Here is a 24,691-nt window from a genome sequence, read left to right on the forward strand (position 1 = left end):
CATGTGCTTTGGATATATATTTTTTATAGTTACAAAACTATAGAGTTTTTGTTTGTTTATTTGTTTGTTGTATAGAAGATGGGGGAAAAGTGTGCACAATCCTTTAAAAGAAACCAACTTCATATAGTGCCTCTTTTGGAAGAAGTAAGGTGGTAAAATCTATAATTCTGTTAAGAAATTCTTGGAGAATTTCCCCTTTGGTTGGCTTCAGAATTGGATCTATCAATCAGACAAGAATGGTAGACATCTCTCATTTGTTCTATCCAGTGGATAGTTGCTGTTTTATTGGTGGTGGGGTTGGGGTGTGTACCAGGGATTGAACTATTGTTGCTCTTCTGATTGTAACAATTCAAGAGTTTATTCTGGGAAGCATATTTTACTTCTTGAAATTTTGTGGCTTGGTTGGTCTTGATACTGTACTTGGCATGTGGCTCAGTCTCAGCCAGTCAGAGCATCTTATCACCCTATCCTCGGGGAAGGACTTGGTTAAGTATCTGATCAAATGAGAGACAAGTTTAAAACTTTTGTTCAGACTATGGCAAAACACAAGTGAACACTGAGATAAAGGTCATAAATCTAGATTTTCTGAAAAGCACATCACTGCTGGGAGAGAAAAGTCTACTGAAGAATAGAACTGAGACAGTAGGCCTGGCTCCATCCTGCCACAAGCAGACACCCGGTGGAGCCCAGCCTCTGGCAAAGGACCACTTCTTCCAGCCAGCAGACTACTGTGTGAGGTCAGGACTGGCCCAGATCTGCCCACACTGACCTGCATGGGACCCAGGCTCACAGTCGGCCCGAATCCATCCTGCCACCTGCAGATATCAGCCAGAGCCCAGCCTCTAGCACAGGATTAACCCTTCTGACCAACAGACTACATCGGGAGGTCAGTCCTGGATCAGATCTGCCCCCATCAACTTTCTCATGACCCAGGCCCAGGGTAGGTCCAAGTTCTCCTCCCCCACACTTCTCCCATCTGGGAGCCCAAGCCTAACCCACAACCATCTTGGGACACTGCAGTCATTACCATAGCCTTCCATGCAGTAGCCCCAACCTTTTTGACAACAGACAGCAGCTGCATCTCAGAGCAGGCATCCCAAAGACAATGTAAGGACCACCTTTTCAGCCCCATCTCTGTAAGACATTGCATCCATCTTGGGGCACCTCCACTATTATCTCAAGTTACCTCTGCTATTGACATCACCACCTTTAGTTCCAGTAGCATACATTGAGGGACACCAGCAGGGTTTGGAAGCCCACCACCAAGGTTAGGTACAGGCACTCTGCACGGGTACTACAAGAATATAGGGTAGAAACTGTAATATCCCAAAACCACACTGCAATAAAGGAAGACACATAAACAACATGAAAAAACAAGGGAGGAAAGTGCCCCAAACAAATCAGGACACTACAATTAACAGAACACATGGACAGCAAATTTGATGAGATATCAGAGAAGAAGTTCAGAAGATTCATAATTTAAATGATTTGTGAATTAAAGAATGACCTAAAGGATCAAAACAGGCAAAAATTGATCATTCCAACAAAGTGATAAGAAAGCAAATACAGGGAGCAAAAGATTACTTCAAGAAAAAGATAGAGACTCTGAAAAAAAAAACCCAGTCAGAAATCTTTTAATTGAAGGAAACAATAAACCAAATAAAAACTTAATAGAAAGCATAACCAACGGACTAGATCACTTGGAAGAAAGAACATCAGATAATGAAGACAAAGTATACAAACTGGAAAATAAAGTTGATCACACAGTGAAGATAATAAGAAACCATGAACAGAACATCCAAGAATTATGGTCAGCATCAAAAGACCAAATCTAACAGTTATTGGGATAGAGGAAGGCACAGAGTTTTAAATCAAAGGAATGCACAATCTCTTCAATGAGATAATATCAGAAAATTTCCCAAGCATGAAGAACAAATTGGAAAATCAAATACAAGAGGCTTACAGGACATCAAATGTACAAAATTACAACAGATCTACTCCAAGACACATTATAATGAAAATGTAGCATACAGAATAAGGAGAGAATCTTAAAAGTCACAAGAAAGAGAAATCAGATATAGAGGGAGATCAATTCGTATCTCAGCAGATTTTTCAACCCAGACCTTCAAAGCCAGGAGATCATAGAACAACATATACCAAGCTCTGAAAGAAAATGAATGCCAACCAAGAATGTTATATCCAGCAAAACCAAGTTTTAGATTTGATGATGAAATAAAAATCTTCCATGATAAACAAAAGTTAAAAGAATTTACAACTAGAAAGCCTGTACTACAGAACATCCTCAGAAAAATATTCTATGAAGAGGAACTAAAAAGCAATGGTGAAACTCAGCAGAGGGAGGTATTCCACTAAAAGTAAATCTAATCAGAGGAGAAACCAAGTCATGTTAAATACCAAAACTAAGCAAAAATGACTGGGAATACAAATCATGTCTCAATAGTAACCTTGAATGTTAATGGCCCAAACTCACTAATCAAAAGACATAGATTGGCAGATTGGATCAAAAACAAAACAAAACTAAACAAAAACAAAAACAAAAAAGATCCCAAAATATGCTGCCTCCAAGAGACTCATCTCGTAGGAAGACATCCACAGACTGAAGGTGAAGGGTTGGGAAAAATCATACCACTCACATAGACTGTGGAAGCAAGCAAGGGTTTTCATCCTCATATCAAAATAAGTAGACTTCAAGCTAAAGTTAATCAAAAGGGATGAAGAAGGACACTACATACTGTTCAAGGAAATCATACACCAACAAGACTTAACAATTACAAATATATATGCCCCAAATAATTAAGTGTCTATGTTCATCAAGCAAACTCTTCTCAAGTTGAAGAGTCAAATAGACAACAACACAATAATTCTGGGTGATTTAACACACCTCTTTCATCACTGGATAAATCTTCCAAACAAAAGCTGAACAAAGAAAGTATAGAGCTCAATAATATAATCAATAGCTTAGACTTAACTGACACATATAGAATATTTCATCCTTCAATGAGCAAATTCACTTTCTTCTCAGCAGCACATAGATTCTTCTCTAAAATAGACCATATATTATGCCACAAAGCAACTGTAAGCAAATAATTAAAAAAGTAGAGATACTAACGTGCATTTTATCAGATCCTAATGGAATGAAATTGGAAATCAAAGACAAAATAAAAAATAAAAATTTCTCCATCACTTGGAGACTAAACAATATGCTCCTGGGAATAAACAATGGGTCACAGAAGACATCAAGGAGGAGAATAAAAAATTATTAGAGGTGAATGAGAACACAGATGTAATGTATCAAAATCTCTAGGACTATGAAGGCAGTTGGAAGAGGACAGTTCATTGGATTGAGTTCATTCCTTAAAAGAAGAAAAAGTCAACAAATAAATGACTTAACATTGCATCTCAAAGCCCTAGAAAAAGAAGAACAAATCTAGATCAAAAGCAGTAGAAGACAAGAAATAATTAAAGTCAGAGCTGAAATCAATACAATTGAAACAAAAGAAACAATTAAAAAATTGATAGTCCAAAAAAGTTGATTCTTTGAAAAAATAAATAAAATTGACAAACCCTTAGCCCTGCTAATGAAGAGAAGGAAAGAGAAAACTCAAATTACTAACATATGGGATGAAAAAGGAAATATCAAAACAGACACTACAGAAATACAGAAGATGATTAGAAATTATTTGAAAACTTGTACTCCAATAAAATAGAAAATATCAAAGGCATTGACAAATTTCTAGAGTCATATGATTTGCCCAAATTGAATCAGGATGATGTACACAATTTAAACAGATCGATTTCAAGCTACAAAATAGAAGATGCCATCAAAAGTCTGCCAACCAGTGCTGGGGATGTGACTCAAGTGGTAGCATGCTGGCCTGGCATGTGCAGGGTGCTGGGTTTGATCCTCAGCACTACATAAAAATGAAATAAAGATGTTGTGTCCGCTGAGAACTAAAAAATAAATATTGAAAAATATTCTCTCTCTCTCTCTCTCTCTCTCTCTCTCTCTCTCTCTCTCTTTGAATAAAGTCTATCTTTTTAAAACAAAAAAAGTCTGCCAACCAGTTCTTTTTTCGCTTGGTCTCGGCAGCAAGGGAGTGGTAGTGAAGATGAGGCAGAAACACTATTTGGAGGCTGTGGTGTGAAGCCTAGTCGAGAGCTGCCTGGACCAGGCCCGCTATCTCCTCTGGGACTATAGTTTGTCACATGATGACAAGAGCACTTTTGAAGAACAATGTCCATACTTTTTCCAGCTGTTGGTTCTGGATAACTCTAGAGTGCATCTCAAACACAAGCCACATTGACATCCAGAATACAGAAACTTCTTAATTGAGAAGCAAGAAATAATACGCTCAGTTTTAAAGAAGCAAAAATAGTCAAAAAGTATAAAGACTCCAAAAGTGTATTGTTGATTACTTGTAAAACATGCAACAGAATGGTTAAACATCTTGGTAAAAGCAGAAGCTTTTTGAAGAGCAGTCATACCACTCCTACCAGCAAATTCAGCCCCAAGAGACCAGAGAGACAGTCTCAAAGTTCTGCAAGCTTCACCTCTAATATACTTGGCTCCAAAGGCAAGATCCTAGCATTGATTGTCAGAACACCTACATCTGGAGGATCAACACCCCTTTGATCCTCAAAGAGAGTGAAAAAAGGAAAGAAAAAACACTTTTCTCAACTAAAAACGTTGTTTACTCAGAATGAATCCCCCCAATATTCAAAGGTTGACTTCAGAAATTTCTTATCCTCTCTATGAAGTCTTTTGGACTTTAAGAATAAGAATTTTTTCCAATACAATTTCTAAAACTAAGTTAATAATATGAAAAGTTTTTTAAAACTTATTTATTCTTTGAATACATGGAAATTAGGCAGACTTTTCTTGGCATTCTTCAGTGTAATAGGGAAAACATCTCATTAGTGTGAATAACTAAAACATCACAGGTGGCCATTGAGGATCAAAAAATACATGAAAGTTTCTTGTAAATACTAAGGATATATGTGGACATTGAATGATAGTATTTTTTCCTCCTTTAGTTTTAACAGTTTTAATTATGGCATTTTCTTTCAAAATAACATTGAGAGCTTAAAAAAAAAATCTACCAACCAAGAAAAGCCTAGGTCTGGATGGATACACAACCAAGTTCTACAAGACCTTAAAAGAAGAACTAATACCAATAATCTTCAGGAAATAGAAAAAGAGGCAACACTTCCAAACTCATTCTATGAGGCCAGTATAACCCTGATTCCAAAACCAGGCAAAGACACATCAAAAAAGGAAAACTTCAGACCAATATCTTTAATGAATATAGATGCAAAACATCCTCAATAAAATTCTGGCAAATTGAATACAAAAACAAATCAAAAAGATTGTGCACCACGATCAAGTGGGATTCATCCCAGGGATGCAAGGTTGGTTCAACATATGTAAATCAATAAATGTAATTCATCACATCAATAGACTTAAAGATAACAATCATGTGATCATCTCAATAGAAACAGAAAAATCATTTGACAAAATACAGCACCCCTTTATGTTCAAAACAGTAGAAAAACTAGAAATAACAGGAACATATCTCAACATCTTAAAGGCTATCTTTGCTAAGCCCCAGGTCAACATCATTCTAAATGGAGAAAAATTGAAGGCATTCCCTCTAAAAAATGATACAAGGATGCCCTCTTTCACCACTTTTATTTAACAGTTCTCAAAACACTGGCCAGAGCAATTAGACAGATGAAAGAAATTAAAGGAATACACATAGGAAAAGAAAAACTCAAATTGGTACTATCCGAAGATATAATTCTATACCTAGAACCCAAAAAGTTCCACCAGAAAACTTCTATAATTAGTAAATGAATTCAGCAATATAGCAGGATATAAAATCAACACACATTAATCAAATGCATTTTTGTATATCAGACAAATCCTCAGAATGGAAAACTATCTTATTTACAATAGCCTTACAATAAAATATTTGGGAATCAACTTAACAAAAGAGGTGAAAGATCTATATAATGAAAATTACAGAACTCTAAAGAAAGAAATCAAAGAAGACCTTAGAAGATAGAAAGATCTACCTTGCTCTTGGATAGGCAGAATACTATCAAAATGACCATACTACCAAAAGCACTATACAGATTTAATGCAATTCTGATCAAAATCCCAATGACATTCCTCATAAAAATAGAAAAAGCAATCATGAAATTCATCTTGAAAAATAAGAGACCCAGAATAGTTAAACAATCCTTAGCACGAAGAGTGAAAAAGGTGGCAGACCTTAAGCTATACTACAGAGCAATAGTAACAAAAACAGCATGATATTGGCACCAAAACAGATCGGTAATGAATAGAGGACACAGAGACTAATCCACAAAATTACAATTATCTTATATTAGACAAAGGTCCCAATAACATGCATTGGAGATAAGACAGCCTCTTCAACAAATGATGATGGGAAAACTGGAAATTCATATGCAACAAAAATGAAATTAAACCCTTATCTCTCACCATGCACAAAATCAACTCAAAGTGGATGAAGGCCCTAGGAATTAAATCAGAGACTCTGCATCTAATAGAAGAAAAAGTAGGCCCTAATCTCTATCATGTCAGATTAGGCCCCAACTTCTTTAATAAGACTCCCATAGCACAAGAATTAAAATCAAGAATCAATAAATGGGATAGATTCAAACTAAAAAGAAACAATCTGTGAGGTGAATAGAGAGCCTACATCTTGGGAGCAAATTTTTACCCTCCACATATTAGATAGAGCACTAATATCTAGGGTATATAAATAACACAATAAGCTAAGCACCCCAAAACCAAATAATCCAATCAATAAATGGGCCAGGGACCTGAACAGACACTTCTCAGAAGATGATATACTATCAGTCAACAAATACATGAAAAAATGGTCAACATCTCCAGCAATTAGAGAAATGAAAATCAAAACTACTTTAGGATTTTATCTTACTCCAGTTAGAATGGCAGCTATCATGAAGACAAACAACAATATGTAAATAATACATATTATTTACATATTGTTGTTTGTCTTCATGATATACACATGCACTGCTGGTGGGACTGCCAATTGGTGCAGCCAATATGGAAAGCTGTATAGAGATTCCTTGGAAATTGGGAATAGAACCACCATTTGACCCACCTATCCCTCTCCTCAATCTATATCCAAAGGAATTAACAGCATATTACAGGGACACAGCCACATCATTGTTTATGGCAGCACAACTGTGGAACCAACCTGGATGCCCATGAATAGATGAATGAATAAAGAAACTGTGATATATATATATATATATATATATATATATACAATGAAATAATATTCAGCATTAAAAGAGAATAAAATCATGGAATTTGCAGGTAAATGGATGGAGTTAGAGAAAATAATGCTAATTGAAGTCAGCCAATCCCTAAAACACCAAATGCTAGATGTTTTCTCTGATATAAGAAGGCCGATTCATAGGGGATGGGGGGGCATGGGAGGAATAGATGAACTCTAGATATAGCAGAGGGTTGGGTGGGGATGGGAGGAGTGTAGAGTTAGAAATGATGGTGAAAGATGATGGGCATCATTATCCAAAGTACATGTATGAAGACACAAATTGGTGTGAATATACTTTGTATACAACCAGAGATATAAAAAATTGTGCTCTATTTGTATAATATGAATTGTAATACATTCTGCTGTCATATAAAAATTGAAAAAAATAATAAAAATTAAAAAAGAATAGAACTGAGCTGAATAATAGAGAAGAGACCAGGACCAAAAATGAGTTTGTGTCTGAGAAGCTGAATCTACCCTCGTAACTTTCAGATACATTAGTTAAAATGTTTTTCTTAAACCATCTTTTTTTGGGTATTTGATCACTTATAACCAAAGTGTTTTAACTGAAATCAATCAATAAAAAAAGAGTCTGCATGTATATGTACTATGAACAGAATTCTGAAAAAATAGCTCTGTCTAGTTGATTAAGTCCTAATTCTATGAGAACTGAACTATACTTTATAACCAAGAGTTTATAGAAGGAGGTCAGGGGACGGGGAGGTACATGTCTGCAGGATTTGGCCATTCTGTCTGGATATGGCGAGCTCTGGCATCTGTGGATCAGCAAACTGAAATATTGCATACTTGGCCATACAGATCTGTATGTGTATGGGCCCAGATGCAGAATGGTATGGAAGGGCCAGGAGTTTGACATAGGTCATAAATGTTTTTAAATGTCAGTCTAGGAATCAGGCTTATTCTGAGAGTAAAAGCCCAATGGAATTCCTAAGCAGTAGATATAAACAGAAATGCAAAGGAAATATCAAGAATGAAAAATAGACAGTTGAAGGGTGATTTCTAGCCTGAAGTATCATGGAAAAATAAACAATGATAGGGGCACATGAGGGTCCAAGTATGATTGCTTCCGTCTTAGTAGTATCCTTGCAAAAGTTCTTTCTCTGTGACACTTTGTCCCGTACTCTTGACTTTTGATAAAAATTTGGTTTTATCACATTCTAATTTGAGATGTTTTACTTGATCTGCACAGTATTTCTCTGACCCAGTGATTATCAGAACCAAATATATTCTGGGAAAAGACTAAAAGGCTAAGATTTGATCTCTATAAAAGAAATTTTAGCAGAGAATTCAGAGTTGGGGCAGAATTAGCCTACGAACAAACTATCCATAATTTTCACAAAATTCAGTAACTTGTCTCTTCAGTTCAACACATTTTCTTTAAAGAAATATTTCTCAACAGTACCATGGTCAACAAGGCATTCCGGAGACTTAGAGTAGAAAGGAATAAGGCTTTTATTGCCTGTGGCAAAACTCTGCCTACATTTATTTCCCTTCCCTTATCCTTTACAAGCACAGAATTCTGGTTTCTGTAAAGAACAATTGACCACAGGCCATTCACCACTGGCATCCCTGATAGCATTCAATTGGCTCTGCCCTTGTCATGGATGACGGATGCATACCACCCTACTCATAACACTTTGAATGGATTTGTTTGGTGTCACCTCAGATGGCCCAGGTCTTATCTGACTAGAACCCTCAGTCATATGTTCTGTTCCAATGGTGCCAAGGTGCAGGCTTATCTGGCCTTAAATGGGTATAACTCAATAATACCTCTCTGTTCTTGCCCTGGGGCATCCCTGTTAACTCTGGGCATCAGACATGACATTCATTTGGTCTCTACACTTGCAAAACTCAGAAGTGCAGGCTAATTCATTCCTGAGGTATTAACATTGATCACTGGGGAGATAAGAGTCGGCATTTTTTCTCCCATCCTCTATGCATACTGTCCTGAGATGAAGTTCATTTAACCTCTTTACAATGGTCTTGAGATATCAAGTAATCTCTTGTTACCTGATACCATGTGGAGGTCAGCTTGGTAACATACTTACAGTAGCTTTTCTTTCTTCCCTGCCTCACTCTTATCATTATTCGTGTTTTACTGGGATTGTGTTCCTTAGTAAGGTGATAGCTTATAAATTTTGCCTAATACCCTGCTTCCTGGAACACTCAAGCTAAGACTATCGATACTTTATCCATGGTCCTAGAATGCAGATCCTCAAGATGGCATTGCTTATCAGTTTAATGACATTGCCTCATTTTAGGTGGTAAGTGGGCAGTGATAATCATCCACTAGATTCATCACCATTTCTAATCGTCTTGCTGATGGTTAATTAGGATGCTGGAAAGGTGAAAGGCGAAACTTTAGGTAATGTGGTGGCTTTGCTTGAAGTTTGGGGCAATGATAATTTCATGGACTGAGGAGTAGGCAAGCCTTTCTAACAGCATTGGAAATGTCACAAAAAGACAGTTATAATCTCAGAGCATCCAACCCTCAATTTAAGACACACAAATTCAGAGCACCTCTCTAGCAGAATTTAAAGAAATTTCTATCTCCTTAATGCTTCAAGACCTACTGTGCTGAAAGTCAGGTAATTTGACAGTCAAAAGTCACATCCTTGGCAATGAAACTGACCCATCCTGTACTCCAAACAAGACAGGAAAACAGAAACAGTAGAAGCCCCCCAAAGGAACCTAAATGTACAACCTTGAGAGGTGTTTTGTATCAAAGGTGAAGACCTGACAGGGAAAGAAAAGCGTCCTAAGACCTGGAGTGGGATAGTTGGGGGGACAAGACCAGAGAATCTTGGAAATCACTTTCCCATTATCCTGAATCCTGTAGGTTAATAGAAGTAGAATTCTCTACCTTCTTGCTAGAGAAGAACTTGCCTGGACACTGTATAACTTCTCCTCAAGCTTATGCCTAGAGAGATGATTTTGTTCTCCTTCAGTTCTGCCTCGCTGTCACCCATTGCCTCTAGGCTTAGCTCCTCACTGTTGTTGAGCTGATAACACAAGCATAGTCTGAACAATAAATATGATTCTTATTCCAGTAGAAGGCAATTTGTGTGCCTAAAAATCACAGAAGCTAGATAATAGTTTCCACAAAGAATCGGGGAAGATTTTATGAGAGTTGATTGTAAAAGTGCAAGACTAGGAAGGTAGACTATAAGGCAGGACAAGATTCATTGACATGGGCCTCTCATAGGATTCAATGTTTCAGGGAATGACCAGGAATTGGTCCTTATAGTCTGCTGGGATGTTGCTTTGAAGCTTGGTCATCATGATGGCCTGTAGTCAGTGAGATGATGACCCTACTTCTGCAGTACAATATTGAGGAAGGGATCAGAAGGCTCAGAGAGGTGGAAGTGCTAGGTTGTTTGACTATGGGAGACCTAAGAATATTCCACCTGGCAATCTTCACAGTTTATATAAAGCCCAGGAAGCCTTCCTTTCCCAAAGGTAAGAGTGAATGAAAAAGTGAGAGAAGAGTGGCATCTTTGAGAAGCTTAGGATGGCTGTTCTTAAAGAACAAAGATGGCAGAAGGTTGTGCTGCCATTAAATTATGCTCCTAATGATCACAAATTGGAAGGAATTTTAGAATGTCAAAAACAGCAAAGCAGTAATTAACTGTCACAGGCAAGAATGGCAATAATTACTATGTTGAGCAGTATGAGTAGAGTAGCAATCAGGGCACCTTAATCCACAGGGATCTGTGGTAGTTAACAATAGATCTCAGTGTTACCAGAGAGGTGAAGCAGATTAACAGTCAACTAAGATAGTGTTCAATTTGCATAACAACAAAAATTAATAGCTGGTTAGAAGAAGGATGACATCATATTTCACCGTGGAAAGGTTAGGTTTCTCAACCCATCCCCAGATACAAGTGATTTATGAACCCAGAGACCACTGGCCTATGACTGAAGTAGAGACCCAGTCCCTTGAGGAAGGACTTACTGTGCCACCACAAGCACATCCTTCTCCAGATAGACCTGGGTTTCTATTTCAGGGCAACTATGATGGGGGAAAGGAGAAAATGTAGTTTTTTTTTTGAGGAAAGTTATATAATAAAATCTGAGCTGATAGTGATACTGGAAAACTAGAAAACTAGAATAGTAAGTGAAGGCTCATGGAGAACAGGTAACAAATGGAGGTTTGAAAAAAATCCATGTCAGTATCCAGTGGTCTCATATTAACCCTATGGTTAGGTTCCCAGTCCCTGAATATATAATTCAGACTAATATATTCAGAGTCTGATAGAAGCCTTATTATGGTAACCTGACTCCGGAAGAAAGGTATATTAAGGTAGAAAAGCCACAAATAGAGAGCCCATCCCTAAAACTGGAACTTCCCCATCTCCAGGTAGGGGAGATTATCATCTTCAATTTATGGATAAGGAAATCATGTCTCAGAGAGATTAAATTATCTTGGCTAAGGTTTTATGGTTGGAATGACAAAACCAAGAATTGAACAATGTTCAGTCTGACTTTATAGCCTAATTTATCCAGTTCTTAAGTCTTTCCTATTTGGGGGTGGGGTGGGAGAGGCAATTTGTGTGCCTAAAAATTACAAGGAGGGGATTGAACTCAGAGCACTCAATCACTGAGCCACATCCCCAGCCCTATTTTGTATTTTATTTAGAGAAAGGGCCTCACTGAGTTGCTTAGCATCTTGCTTTTGCTGAGGCTGACTTTGAACTCTAAATCCTCCTGCCTCAGCCTCCTGAGCCCCTAGGATTGTAGGCATGTGCCACTGCGCCCAGCAAGTCTTGCCTATTTTGTGGTGCTTTTCTGTTCTTAAACTGGAATATATAAGACAATCTTGTTCAATTTCAGATTTTCTGATAACATTTGGTTACTCCTTTTAATTGATCCTATGTCTGTGCTCTTCTTAATATGAGAATCCTTTTAAAATTTTATTTATTAAAAAAATTGTATTTATACAAAACCCTTGAGCCAATTACTTTCAATAATGCTGATGGTGCCCATCATATACAGAAGGTTTGGAGGTAGGAATGATGATTCTTCACAACTGAGCCTTACCCTCAGGAGGTACTTTCCAGAATTTTACTTGAAGAGAGCCAAAGAATTAGTAGCACATAAGGAAATAAAATTAATAATTTTGTAGGCAACTGCTATTAGCATCAGAATGTAGTAACCTGGTCTACCAGGATTTGTTATTTGGAAGAAATAAGGTTAAATACTTATCACACTGTATACTAAGATGAATTCTAGAGTTAGATGTACATTTTTAAAAAATTTAAGAAAAAATATAAAAGTAGTAGAAGAACTTAACACCAGATGTAGAGTGGAAAAACCCTTTTCAAAATAAAGGACAAGAAAGAAACAATAGATGAAAATACTGGTGGATCTATTTACATAAAAAATTTAAAGTCCCTGTTGTGAAAGCCATCAGAAAGAAAATTACCAGGAAAACTGGAAATTCTGAAGAAAATCTTAATAGATAGAAATGATTACAATCAATCTATTTATTTATCTACTAGTCAACAAAATGTATTGACTAGATGATGGAGATGTGACAGCAAACAAAATAGCCATTCTTGGAGACAGACATAATATGGAAGGTAGCAGTAAGTTCCAGAGGGAACAATGAAGTGAGGAATATGATTAAGGGCTTCCAGGAGGGAAGGCATTTCAGTTTTTAATTGATGGAAGGTTTGGAGCCAAATCCAAAAAGACTTGGGAAAAAAAGATTTGGGAAAACTCCAAAGGACACTGGTTCCCCTCATTTATACTGAGTTGTACTTGATGGATATGGTCCCGGTAAAAGGCGTATTTTAACAGAAGCCACAGCCTGAGTCAAAGGAACAGATGATGAAAAGCGGAACAAGTGGTCTGGGGAGGATGACATCACTTTAGTACAGGGAGGGTTTTGAATGTTTGATGTTGTATAAGCAGTTCCTTGATTTGTCATTTCTGATTTGTGAGTAGTGGTTCTCAACTGGCAGTGATTTTGTCCTCCAAGGGGACCATTTGGCAATGTCTGGAGACTCTGTCAGAATTCTGGAGAGAAGATGCTACTGTCATCTAAGAGCTAAAAGCCAGGTGTGCTGCTAAATGTCATGCAATGTACAGAAAAACCCTTCCTTCAAATCATCTAACCCAAAATATCAATCATTTTAATAACTCTGATTTACTCAAAAGTAAAGAAAGGAAAGAGAAGAGAACCTTACCAAAGTTGGCTCTGGAGTATTCCATGTAGAGAATTTCTTATTAGAAAAAGGGACCAAGTAGATGTCACTGAATGTCAGGAATGTCTCCCTAATGAGCAAAAGACAAAAGACCCAGAATTCAACTTCTATTGTCTTCTGACTGAAGGGTACACTCACCTGATTTCTGTGACTCATGATGTTCTTTAATTTTATTTCAGTTGTTACACAACAGAATAAAATATAATTTTGCCTGAAAGCAAGGATAAAAAAAAGCTAGGGGGCTGGGAATGTAGCTCAGTGGTAGGGTGTTTGCCTAGCATGTGTGAGGCTCTAGGTTCAATCCCTAGACTGCCAAGAAAAATTCATATATATATATATATATGAATTTTAAAGCTATATGATGTTAAAAGCATTTTATCATTGGTAAGATGTTTAAACTGGCATTCCTAACCTGCCTTCTCAGCTACTGACTTCTTTCCTAATAGGTCCTAAGCTTGGAATTCTGGGAGCTTCATTTTACTTATTTATTAATTCTGTTAATTGTTGTAAAAACAACTCAACTTTGAAAAAAAATCAAAATCCCACCCTCCTATTACACTTATTCCCACTCTGAGAGTGTGACCCACCACGATCTTCTTGAGTGTTGTTAGAGTTCATGCTTACATGGATGCTTGCCATCCTCCACTCTGGGAAGTTCTCCTCTGTGCTTTGTTCTTGGCATCTACAGGCACGACAGGAAAAGGAAGTTCTTAGAAGATAAATGAGCATCTAGACCGGCAAGCCTGAAGTCAGTCCTTTCCGAGCAGGTACACCTCATGATGACATCACTATTCTTATAATTTTAGGGAGAATATTTTTCATGGACACTTCCTGAGTTGCACATGAAAGAATGATTAGTAGTTAACTCTATTTCAGAAATGAGAATACCTAGGAAAACCAGAGATGAAGCCATAAAGTAACAACAATATTACCTGAATTTTTGCCATACCCTTCTCTATAGACTTTCCAAGCATTCATTCATTTAATCTTCATAAGAATATAAGTAGGTTCTATTATTGTATCTATTCTATAAATGTGGAAATGAAGATAGTGAAACTCAAGTGTTCAGCCAAGTTCACAGAGCTAATAAGTGGAAGAAAAAAACCCAGGGAGTAGAGTGTCACCTTACAGTCAGTATGGTATACTTTAACTGTGCTTCCCTCTATGTCTGCTAAAATAGAACAGATCATCTTATTTAGGGCATTTTCAGAGGGGGTATAAGCCAAAGCATGATTATAACATTATTCCTCATCCACATATCACACATTGGTGTCAAAACACTAATAAATGCTTAGTGGTTTTTCAATTTTAAGATAGGAGGATGTTACCCTGGAAAGTGATATGTGTCACTGCTTATGTCCATTGGTAGCTTTAGTGAAGGACATTGTGAACTCCAACTCTAACAGGAATTCTAAGAATATCAGAATAAATAGATAGGAGAAAATCACCAAAAGAAAACATTTTTAAAAAAAAAAAAAACTTCCAAAAGCTGAAAAACAATGAGTCTTTTGATTAAGCATGTTAACTGTGAATGCTCAGCACAGGAATCTAAAAAAAAGATTCATACCAAGAACACTAGAAATACAGAGAAGGTACCAAACTTATCCCCAGAAAATCAGGGAACATGAAAGTGTTAGGAGCTGGAATGGTGTTGGACTTCTCAAACCACAATATTAGAAGTCAGAAACAAGCAAGCAAACAGACAAAAGTCCTGAAAATACTGAATAAAATTGTCTTCAAGTGAAATTTTCAACCTAGTCTAATGATATAAAGGCTTGATACAAAGCAAGTTCTCAAGCACCCTTTCCCAGAAGCTGCTAGAGAAGATTCTTTGCTGAAGAGATGTTGTAAAACAAGAAAGGAAGACGAAAGATTGATGATGGAGAGTCAAAGCAACAGCAGCCCAGTGACAGGGCTGGGGAGTAATCAGTGCATGTGTTCTACAGGACAGAGGTTTGCTAGAGGAAGGCATTCACAGGACAAATACCGATGAGCACCTGTCAGGTCCACTGGAGCATGGAAACATCCATGAGTTCAGGAAAACTCCAGAAGAAACAAAATTATATGAGAAATTAAGTAAAATCCTAGCGCATCCTCTTTCTCTACCACCTAACTCAGCACAGAATAACCTTTTCATTATATTATATTGCATCAATATAATGTAAACACTGGTTATTGACTTAACCAAATAATGATCTAGTTCTATCTTCCCTTATTCTAAATTCTGAATCTAGAAGAGCTATGAAAAGCAATAGACTTTTTAAGATTAAAGCTACATCATTCGATGGAAAAATGTGATCTGAATTGACATGAGTCTATTTACAGTCCTTATTTATCCCACTTGCTATCAATATTCATATGTTTTGTTGCAGAAATATAATGTGTTTCATTAGGGAGTGTTGCCTCAGATCCCTCTGGGGGTGTTAAGTAATACATCTTAATATGGTCTATGAACATATTAACTTTTTGAAGTCCTCCAGATTTTGAATTCTGAAATGCATCTGGCCCCAAGGGTTTGGAGAAGGGATTGAGGACCAGTATAAATTTATTGAGAGAATGAAGGCAGGGAGGGTACATCAAGAAGGGAAGGAGCTGCTCTGTATGACAGCTAAATTCTCAAGCAGAGTGTAAAGAATAACAAAATATAATTTTATACAGGAAAATGTAGGCACACAATAGAATAAACAGCAAATAGAATTGGAAGTAGTTCCCATGGGGAACAGTCCAAGGATAGAAAAAAGTGCAACAGAGAGCTACTATTTTCATTATAAGCCTTTTTATTATTATTTGATGTTTTAAACTATGTCTTATTTTGATAGAAAATAAAAAATAATTAAAAAAAAATCAATCACCCTTCCCTCAGGATCACACAGGTTAGAATGCCAATAAAATCAGTATTCATTTCCACTTTTAAAGATACATAACCCAGTATGAAACTTCATATCCATTTCAAGTATTTAGAGTTAGTATCTGGGGGAAAGGATACCCAGATACTAACTCTAAATATTCAGCTTAAAAGAGGCTCAATAGCTACACATTCATTAATCATTAATTATATTTAAAAAATTTCATCATAACAAAAGCACCTAACCATCTAAAAATATATAGGAAAAAAACATAAATATTTTTCCTGGGGACATCAAAGAGGAAACCTAAGCTGCTTTCTTTCTTACTTTCATTTCCAACAGTTCAATTTAATCACATGAACACAAGACTTCCAAGATCATTCCAGGCTGTTTTACAGCAGCATTGCCAATGCAGTTCTTTGCCTGAGCTTATTGATTTATTTTCACATAGGTTTTTTTTTTTCAGTGCCTATTTCTGAACTCCTAAATCTTGAAACATGTAAGAAATTACAGATGCGTTTCAAATTTTACTCATGTCACTTACCGGCATATCCTTTTACTTGGTGTGTATAAGTTGCATTATTGTTTACTATTTTGTCTTCATTGAATATCAAGATAGAGAGACACAATCCTGGCAATTTAAAGTATGTAAAACTAGAGTAAGGACCCAAAACACTCCTGAGAGAAGCCACTTTTAAAATTGGGCGGTTTTCTTCTATGCATGAATTGAAAAACACACTGCTGGAACATGTCCACTTTCTTGGTGAAAAGTAGAAAGTGTTCAGAGAAGTCTGAAGTGTGGAATTCGGTACTAGCCTGGGTTCAAATCCCTTCTGTCACTTATTATGTATTTGTTTTTGACAAGTTACCTTCCCTCTTTGAATCTCAGTTTTCCTTTTTTAAAATATTTCCTCCTTCTAATCCAGGTCTCAATTGTACACTGTTGACATTTGGGGCTGGGTACTTCTACATGTAAAGGTCTGTTCTGTTCATTGAAGGGATTCTATTCACTAGATGCCAGTACTCCAATCCCTGCTGTCATTGTAACAACTGAAAATAATTTCTAGAATATTGAAATGTCCCCTGGAGAAGAAAGCACAGTTACTGAGAACCACCCTGCTAACCACTCATGTCAATTGCAACCATCCATTATTCAGACTTTGCAAAGATATTGTTATTCAAAATCTTAGCACATGCAATCACTCAGTTAAGCACAAATAGAATACTAGATTTACAGTGGTGCCCCCCTTATCCTCATGGGTATGTTGCAAGACCTCATCAGATGCCTGAGACCATTGAAAGAACAAAACCCTACATTTACTATGGTTTTTCCTATAATTAGTTTATAAATTAGGCACAGTTAAAAATTAACAATAACTATAAACTAGAACAATTATAACAATATAATGTAAACAAGTTATATGACTATTTTTTCTCTGCCATTGTATCTCAAAATATCTTATTAGACTGTATTCATCCTTCTTCTTATGTTGATGTGAAATGACACAATGCTTACCTGATGAGATGAAATGAGGTTAATGACATGGGCATTATGATATACCATTAGGTTACCATACAAGGATCATTTGATCCCAAGCACTGCAATACTGCAACAATTGATTGGTTATACAAGACAACTACTAAATGACTAATGGGTGGGTAGTGTACATAGCATAGTTACACTAGACAAAGGGGTGGTTCACATCTTGGGCAGGATGGGGGGTAGCACAAGACTGCATCATGATACTTGGAATTATGCACAATTTAAAACTTGTGAATTATTTATTTTTGGAATTTTCCACTAAGTATTTTCAGACCCTAGCTGACCATGAGTATCTAAGGCCTTGGAAAAATTAAACCATGAATAATGAAGACTACTATAATATTATCTTAATTATTTTCAGTGATCACAGGGAAGATGAAAAATACAGTAGGGAAAGGTTATGTCTAAAAGAACAAACAGACCCCAAAGAATTTTTTACCTTCCAGAAGGCCAATAATTTAAAGAACTTTAGAGATTGTATATAATAAAACATCATTATATGGAAGAGGAAAGCAAAGGCAAAAGTACAAGGGTTATCCTGAGAGATTGCTGAACCTGCCATCTGCACCATATTGAATAATATGAAGCACACCTCTGTCCTTATAACTAGAGACTAGCTAATGTGTTATGAAAGAGTTAAGTTGAGAAAATAAAAATAATTGAGTGTAATAAAAAGTATTTTTATTTTCCTGTATAGAAGCAAATTTAGGGAAGATGAGCAGAATTTTTTTCTGTAGGTGTTAGCCTCTAACTCAGGAATCAGCCACCTAGCCATTTGATTTTAACCTTTTCTGGAGTGATAGTAACTCTCTAGCATCCTTTCTTTGAACAGCTTGATTCCCATTGGTTCAAAGACAATCACATCCACTGCCTCAGGAAGTGAGACTTCTTCAATTCTTCCTGGCAAAACAATGATCTTGTCTGAAAGGTGATTATTTTTCATTAGCTTCTGAGAAAGATAATAGGGTACCAATGTTGTTGCTGTTCAGAACCTTATGAAAAATAAGTTCAACAAATTAGAGGTCATGATAGAAGGGACAAAGGAGCAACATCTTAATTTCTTGAAATGTTTCTAAAGGAAAATAACTTGTTTTTCTTACTGCACAAATATTTAATTGTTTATTATAGATAATTAGAAGAAGATGCAGATAAGAAACAAAAATATGTACAATCCTACCGCATAGAAATGATAACTATTATGTTCTTTTGCATGCTCTTCAGACAAATACATGTGTGTATGTGGGATCTCAAGGCCTGTGTGAGCATGGATACACACGCAAATATACATTTAGTGGGGTTTTCATTAGTGGCTTCAAATTATTTCCTATTATTCTAGTTGCAATAAATATTAAAAAATCTGTATAACAATCTTTCATAAATTATAATCCTGATCCTTGTTAAATTATCCCTGGTCTTTTGAATTCAAAAGTAAATAATATTATTCACTAACCTTTCTTCAGAAGTACATTTTTGTAGTCATGTACTCTTTTTCTTTGATGTATTCTTTCTATTTAGTAACTTTGAACTCTTTTAAAAGAGAAACCCTGAGGAGAAATACATTATTACATTTTAATATATTTCTTATTAATGCCAAATATGAAAGGTGATTTCATTATTACACATATGCCTTTCTACTGCCAAAAAAAAAAGAAAATACTTTTCTAAAAAACATTTTGTATGTGCCAGCAGAAACACATATAGCACATTCCTTTTCAAGTTGTTGCTCCCTGAGACTTTTAGATCTTTGCTTAATGTATTTGTAACTGGGCAGAAGCCTTTAGTTTTTTGTAGCTTGATCCCTCTCCACATCGTAAACACAATGTACTACTATACATTGTCATGATTCGGTTGCACCTTATCGATTTCTCATCACATCTTTAAGTAGTTAGTGCATCTTTCACACCTTATCCTGTCTTCTGGGGCCCTGATCACTGACATGTGCCCTAGAAGTTTACTAAATATTTTCTTTATTTAACTTTTCTTTTGTGGTGCTGGGGGTTTAACCTAGGATCTTATGCATGCTAGGCAAACACTCCACCACTGAACAACACCCCAAGCCCTTAACTTTGTTTTCAAACTCAGTAATCTCTAATCTAAGAAAGAACACTAAAGAGAACTGTTTGAACATATCATCCATTGAGGACATTTATCCACACACAAGGATTCTTGGAATTTCATTCTATCATCATTCCACGTACAGAAGTCAGGTCCATGCGAGTTCTGTTGAGTAAGAGCTTTTCTCTCCACATTTACTTCCCAGGACAATCAATTCACCTACTCAGTTCTATCTATAGTTTTATTGCAGTTGCTTGTCCTGCTACACCTTTAGGTTTCCCCTCTTGCCTGAGTTCCAGCAATCATTTGTATATTTGTAGCAACATATCTGGTCATCTCCTTGAAACAGGGACTGGGGATGTAGCTCAGTGGCAGAGTGTTTGCCTGGAATTATAGAGGCTCTGGTTTAATCCCAAGTACCAGGGGGACAATCAAAAAGAGCCAAACTCAGCTTCTTCTTAAAAATTAATCATTCCTCTAAATTTATCCTAAAGATCCTTGCCAGTTCTTGTACTTCCATGATTCTGTTTTGGGGCATTGTCCTGATGGTGTCATTCCTATAGACAATTAGTTATTACATTTTCTTATTTGTATCTTTCAGATACATCTCATTTCCACCTTTTCTGTTTTGCCTGCATCAACTTGTCTAGTCCCTACTAGCTTCAATTTTAGAATTTAAAAATAACATTTACACAGTGGAAATAATAATTGCAGTGACTACTTCATGAGTTTTTCTGAGACTCAAACAAAGCATATTAAGACCAATAGGAGCATTAAAATTATTACTATTATATTATTAAATAATAATTTTCAATACAAAAGAGAAACAAAGATGAACAAAAATATGAAAATAAAAAATCACTTATAATCCCATTCTTCAGATATAGGCAGAGAATATTTCCTAGACATTTGAGTGTGTGTCAAAACTCAATGCAATAGTACTTCACAATCTTTTTTTTCAGGCAATATGTTTTAGAATTTTCTGAACACTTTTTTTTTAATTCATGGCTTACATTTTGCAAATTAGAAATTTGTTATTCTTGGGTTAGAAGAAGAGATAGCTTGCAGTTTGAGACATTTGTGCTGGTGACACCTTGTGCCACACTAGGGCCTGAAGGACTACAAAGAGAGCAAAGTACATCAATATCTCAGTACCTGGCACATTTATTGTGAAACCTGTCATCTTTCCATGAATTGTTTTATAACATAGTTTTTTAAATTGGCTATATAGCGTTTCATAGATGTGTATTAATTCATGTAATCAATACCCTATTATTGAACATTGAGGTTATTTCAAATTTCTCATTATCATAATAGTGTATCGACAAATAATACTATAATTAAATTTGGGGAGATATTTTCACCATTTCCTTCAAAGTTACAGGAGGTGGAACTTTTGGGTTTCCTGATACACAGTACCCCAATGCCTGCCACACCAGTGTTTCACTTTCTAAATTCTGTTTGTTCATGGCTTTTGAATTTGTCCATATAACACAACATCAGTGTGCAAAACTGCTTCTTTTCACAACACTGTTAACTTAAGACAGGATGTCAGAAGGGTAATTAGAATTTCTGAGTATGGCTGGAGAAACCAATATGATAGAATATTCAAGAGAGCATGAGGTGAATCATACATGCAGAATTTACAGTAAATAGCCTGAGACATGGGAAAGTTCAGGGGGAATCGGACATGTAATGAGGTTTTGGAAAGAGGATGCTTTGAATAATTAAAAGGATCATTTTGCATCCACAGGGAGAAAAAAATGTGAGTCTAATTGTTGTCACTGATGAACAAGAGTGTACTGTGTGCCTGAAAGTGCTAACACAGACCTGCATGAGTAGGTTGATGTATCTTCTGACTTCATCAGTTTGTGACCACAGATGAAGAATCTTAAGATATAGATTCTCAATGTTCCTTTACTACTAATAATTATTTTTCAAAATCATTCTGTATTGGGGATCAAACTCACACATCTGAGACAACTGCTCTATTACTTGGCTATACCCTAGGACTTAAACTGGAGCTGTTTAAAGTCTCCTTTGGTCCTAGCATAGTATGATCGAAAGAAAGAAAAATTTCCTAAAGTATATTCCAGGAGCCCATGAATATAAGAGCTTCATGATCAAATAATTTTGGAACTTCTTTGTAATATATATTCCTCTTACAAATTCAGAGTCATTAGCATATTAATGGCTTTGAGAAATTCTGCAGAAAAGGAAACTGTTGGCTCAGTTAAATCAAAGACATCCAACTTATTTGAATAGTTTGCAAGTTTTTTTTTTCACTGAATATATATTTATCTCCCACAGATAAATCCTTAGGAAACAAAGAAAACAGTTATTTGATAATCCTAGGATTCACTACAACTGCTTGACAAAGACATTTGAAAATAGGATGTACACTCAACCAACAATAGCTTTGACTAATACACAAGAGCAGTCAATTCCAGATGTAAGATACTAGGTTTTGAATCAGTTTTGCCCTCTCCCTTCATCTTTGGTTTACAACATTGTCAGTACATATAATTTTTTGCTACCCTGTCATTTCATGTGCCATTCTTCCAAAACTGCAACCCAGTAGGGAGATTGTCCAGGAATAAATGAACTTGTGTTCCTCCAACTGCTACAGTTTTCCCTGTGTGACCCAGTCCTTTTCCTATGAGTTTGGGATGAAGGATCTTCTCCTCAGATACCATTGAGGCACAAGCAAACTCACATCATATCCCTGTTTTGATCCTGCTTTCTTTTTATTAAATTGGGTTTCGAAAATCTGTGTTAATAGTACTATTAGTGGTGTCAGCTGTTTAAAATACAGTCTCTTTCTCTCCACACACATCTCTCTCTCTCTCTCTCTCTCTCTCTCTCTCTCTCTCTCTCTCTCTCTCTCTCTCTCTCTTGGCAGCAGTAGAATCTATGCTTTCAAGTCTACTGATAGACAGTAATTTTACCAGGTATGCTGTTGTTCTTTTCTCATTTGGGAGGTTTTAAATTGAACTACATATGTTAAAAATATGCTATAAATTTATACCTGTTTGGAAGTCAAATTAGTCTTAGTATGCTATACCATATAGCACTTAATTATCTTCTGTCTCAAAGTAGTGGAAAGAGCAAGAGTTTGGAAAGTGAAAGGGTTGGGTGCTAGTTCTGAATATCATACTCATTAGCTGTGATTATGGCCAAGAAACACAAGTTCTTGGAAATCCATTTCTTCACCTATAATGTGGAATAATAATAATGCCTATTCTTCAGTGTTATCTCAAGACTCAAATTAAATGAGACAGTGCAAAGTAATACATGTCAAAGAAAATACAGATTAAGGAAAACAAGAATTTAAAGAATAGATGACAAAACCATAGAACTGAGACTTAAAGGGAGATTTCAGACCCAAAGAAACAAATCAAGAAGCAAAGTAACATAATTACAGAAAAATACATAACCATTATCCAGGCAGACAATAAATTACATTCACATCATACATAGCTGTTTAAGAAAAACATTTGGCATTGTTCAGTGAAGCTGAAGATGCATTTATTTTATGACTAAGAAATATTATCCTTATTCCCTAGAAATATACATGTACACTAGAGAACATGTACTAATACATGCTTACAATAATATTGATGCTAACAAAACCGTTTATTTAGAATAAACTAGAAGTAACTATTGACAAGGAAATGAATGAGTAACTGATCGTATATCCATTCACTATGAATACTGTTCATGGTATGAATGCTACTTGGCAGTGACAAAAAAGAACTAAAGGAGCATGTTTTAACCTAACTAAATTTCACAAGAATAATTGTAAGGGGAAAAGGGCAAGCTAATAAAGAACGTATACTCTTCCTTTTTATTAAAAGTTTGCACATATCAGGTAAATTGCATTATTTAGGATGTACTAATTTATTTTTTTCCATTTATGTTAAATTCAAGATGGTAATTTGTGGGAGTGAAAGAAGGAGCATGGAATCTGGAAGAGGCATATGAGAATTGCAACATATAGTTATATTATTCTAGATCATAAGCTGGATTTGGAGGATATGGTTGTTTATTCAGTTATTTTTTGTACCTTATATTTACCCCCACTTTTTCTATTTCCACCAAGAATTTTTATTCAAATAATTTTTTTATTGGTGCCTTATAATTATACATAATAGTGGGCTTCGTTGTTACATTTTCATACATGGACATAGCCTTATTTGGTCAATTTCATTTCCTAGTACCTCACCTTTCTCTTACTTGCTCTGGTTTTTTTTTTAATTTCTTACATATATGACAATAATGGAATGCATTACATTCATAATTATCAATTCACAGCATAATTTTTCGTTTTAATCAGCTTTTTAGTCACTGTGACCCAAAGACCTGACAAAAACAATATGGAGAAGGAAAAATTTATTTTGGGCTCATGGTGGTTTCAGAGGTCTCAGGTCTCTATTGATGGCCAAATCCCTTGCTCTGGGCCTGAGATGAGGCAGAACATATTTAGGGAGGGAATAGCAAAGGGAAGCAGCTCAAACTGTGATAGTCTGGAGGCAGAGAACTACTCTTACTAGGAAAAATAAAATAACCCCCCAAATCATGGCGTCAGTGACCTGCTTCCTCCAGTCAGGCTGTACCTGACGACAGTTACCACCTTGTTAATCCATATTGATGGGTTGA

General features: G+C 36.0%; 1 long non-coding RNA gene and 1 pseudogene across 2 annotated transcripts in view; one reads left to right on the forward strand and one right to left on the reverse strand.

The window, feature by feature from the left end:
• The window catches only part of LOC120889804 (uncharacterized), a 307,886-nt gene that overhangs the window by 22,329 nt on the left and 260,866 nt on the right, over positions 1-24,691 (reverse strand). The window lies entirely within an intron of this gene.
• LOC101957427 (UPF0711 protein C18orf21 pseudogene) lies at positions 4,131-4,777 on the forward strand (annotated as a pseudogene).

The sequence above is a fragment of the Ictidomys tridecemlineatus genome, chromosome 4 (assembly GCF_052094955.1).
Source record: "Ictidomys tridecemlineatus isolate mIctTri1 chromosome 4, mIctTri1.hap1, whole genome shotgun sequence".
NCBI lineage: Eukaryota > Metazoa > Chordata > Mammalia > Rodentia > Sciuridae > Ictidomys > Ictidomys tridecemlineatus.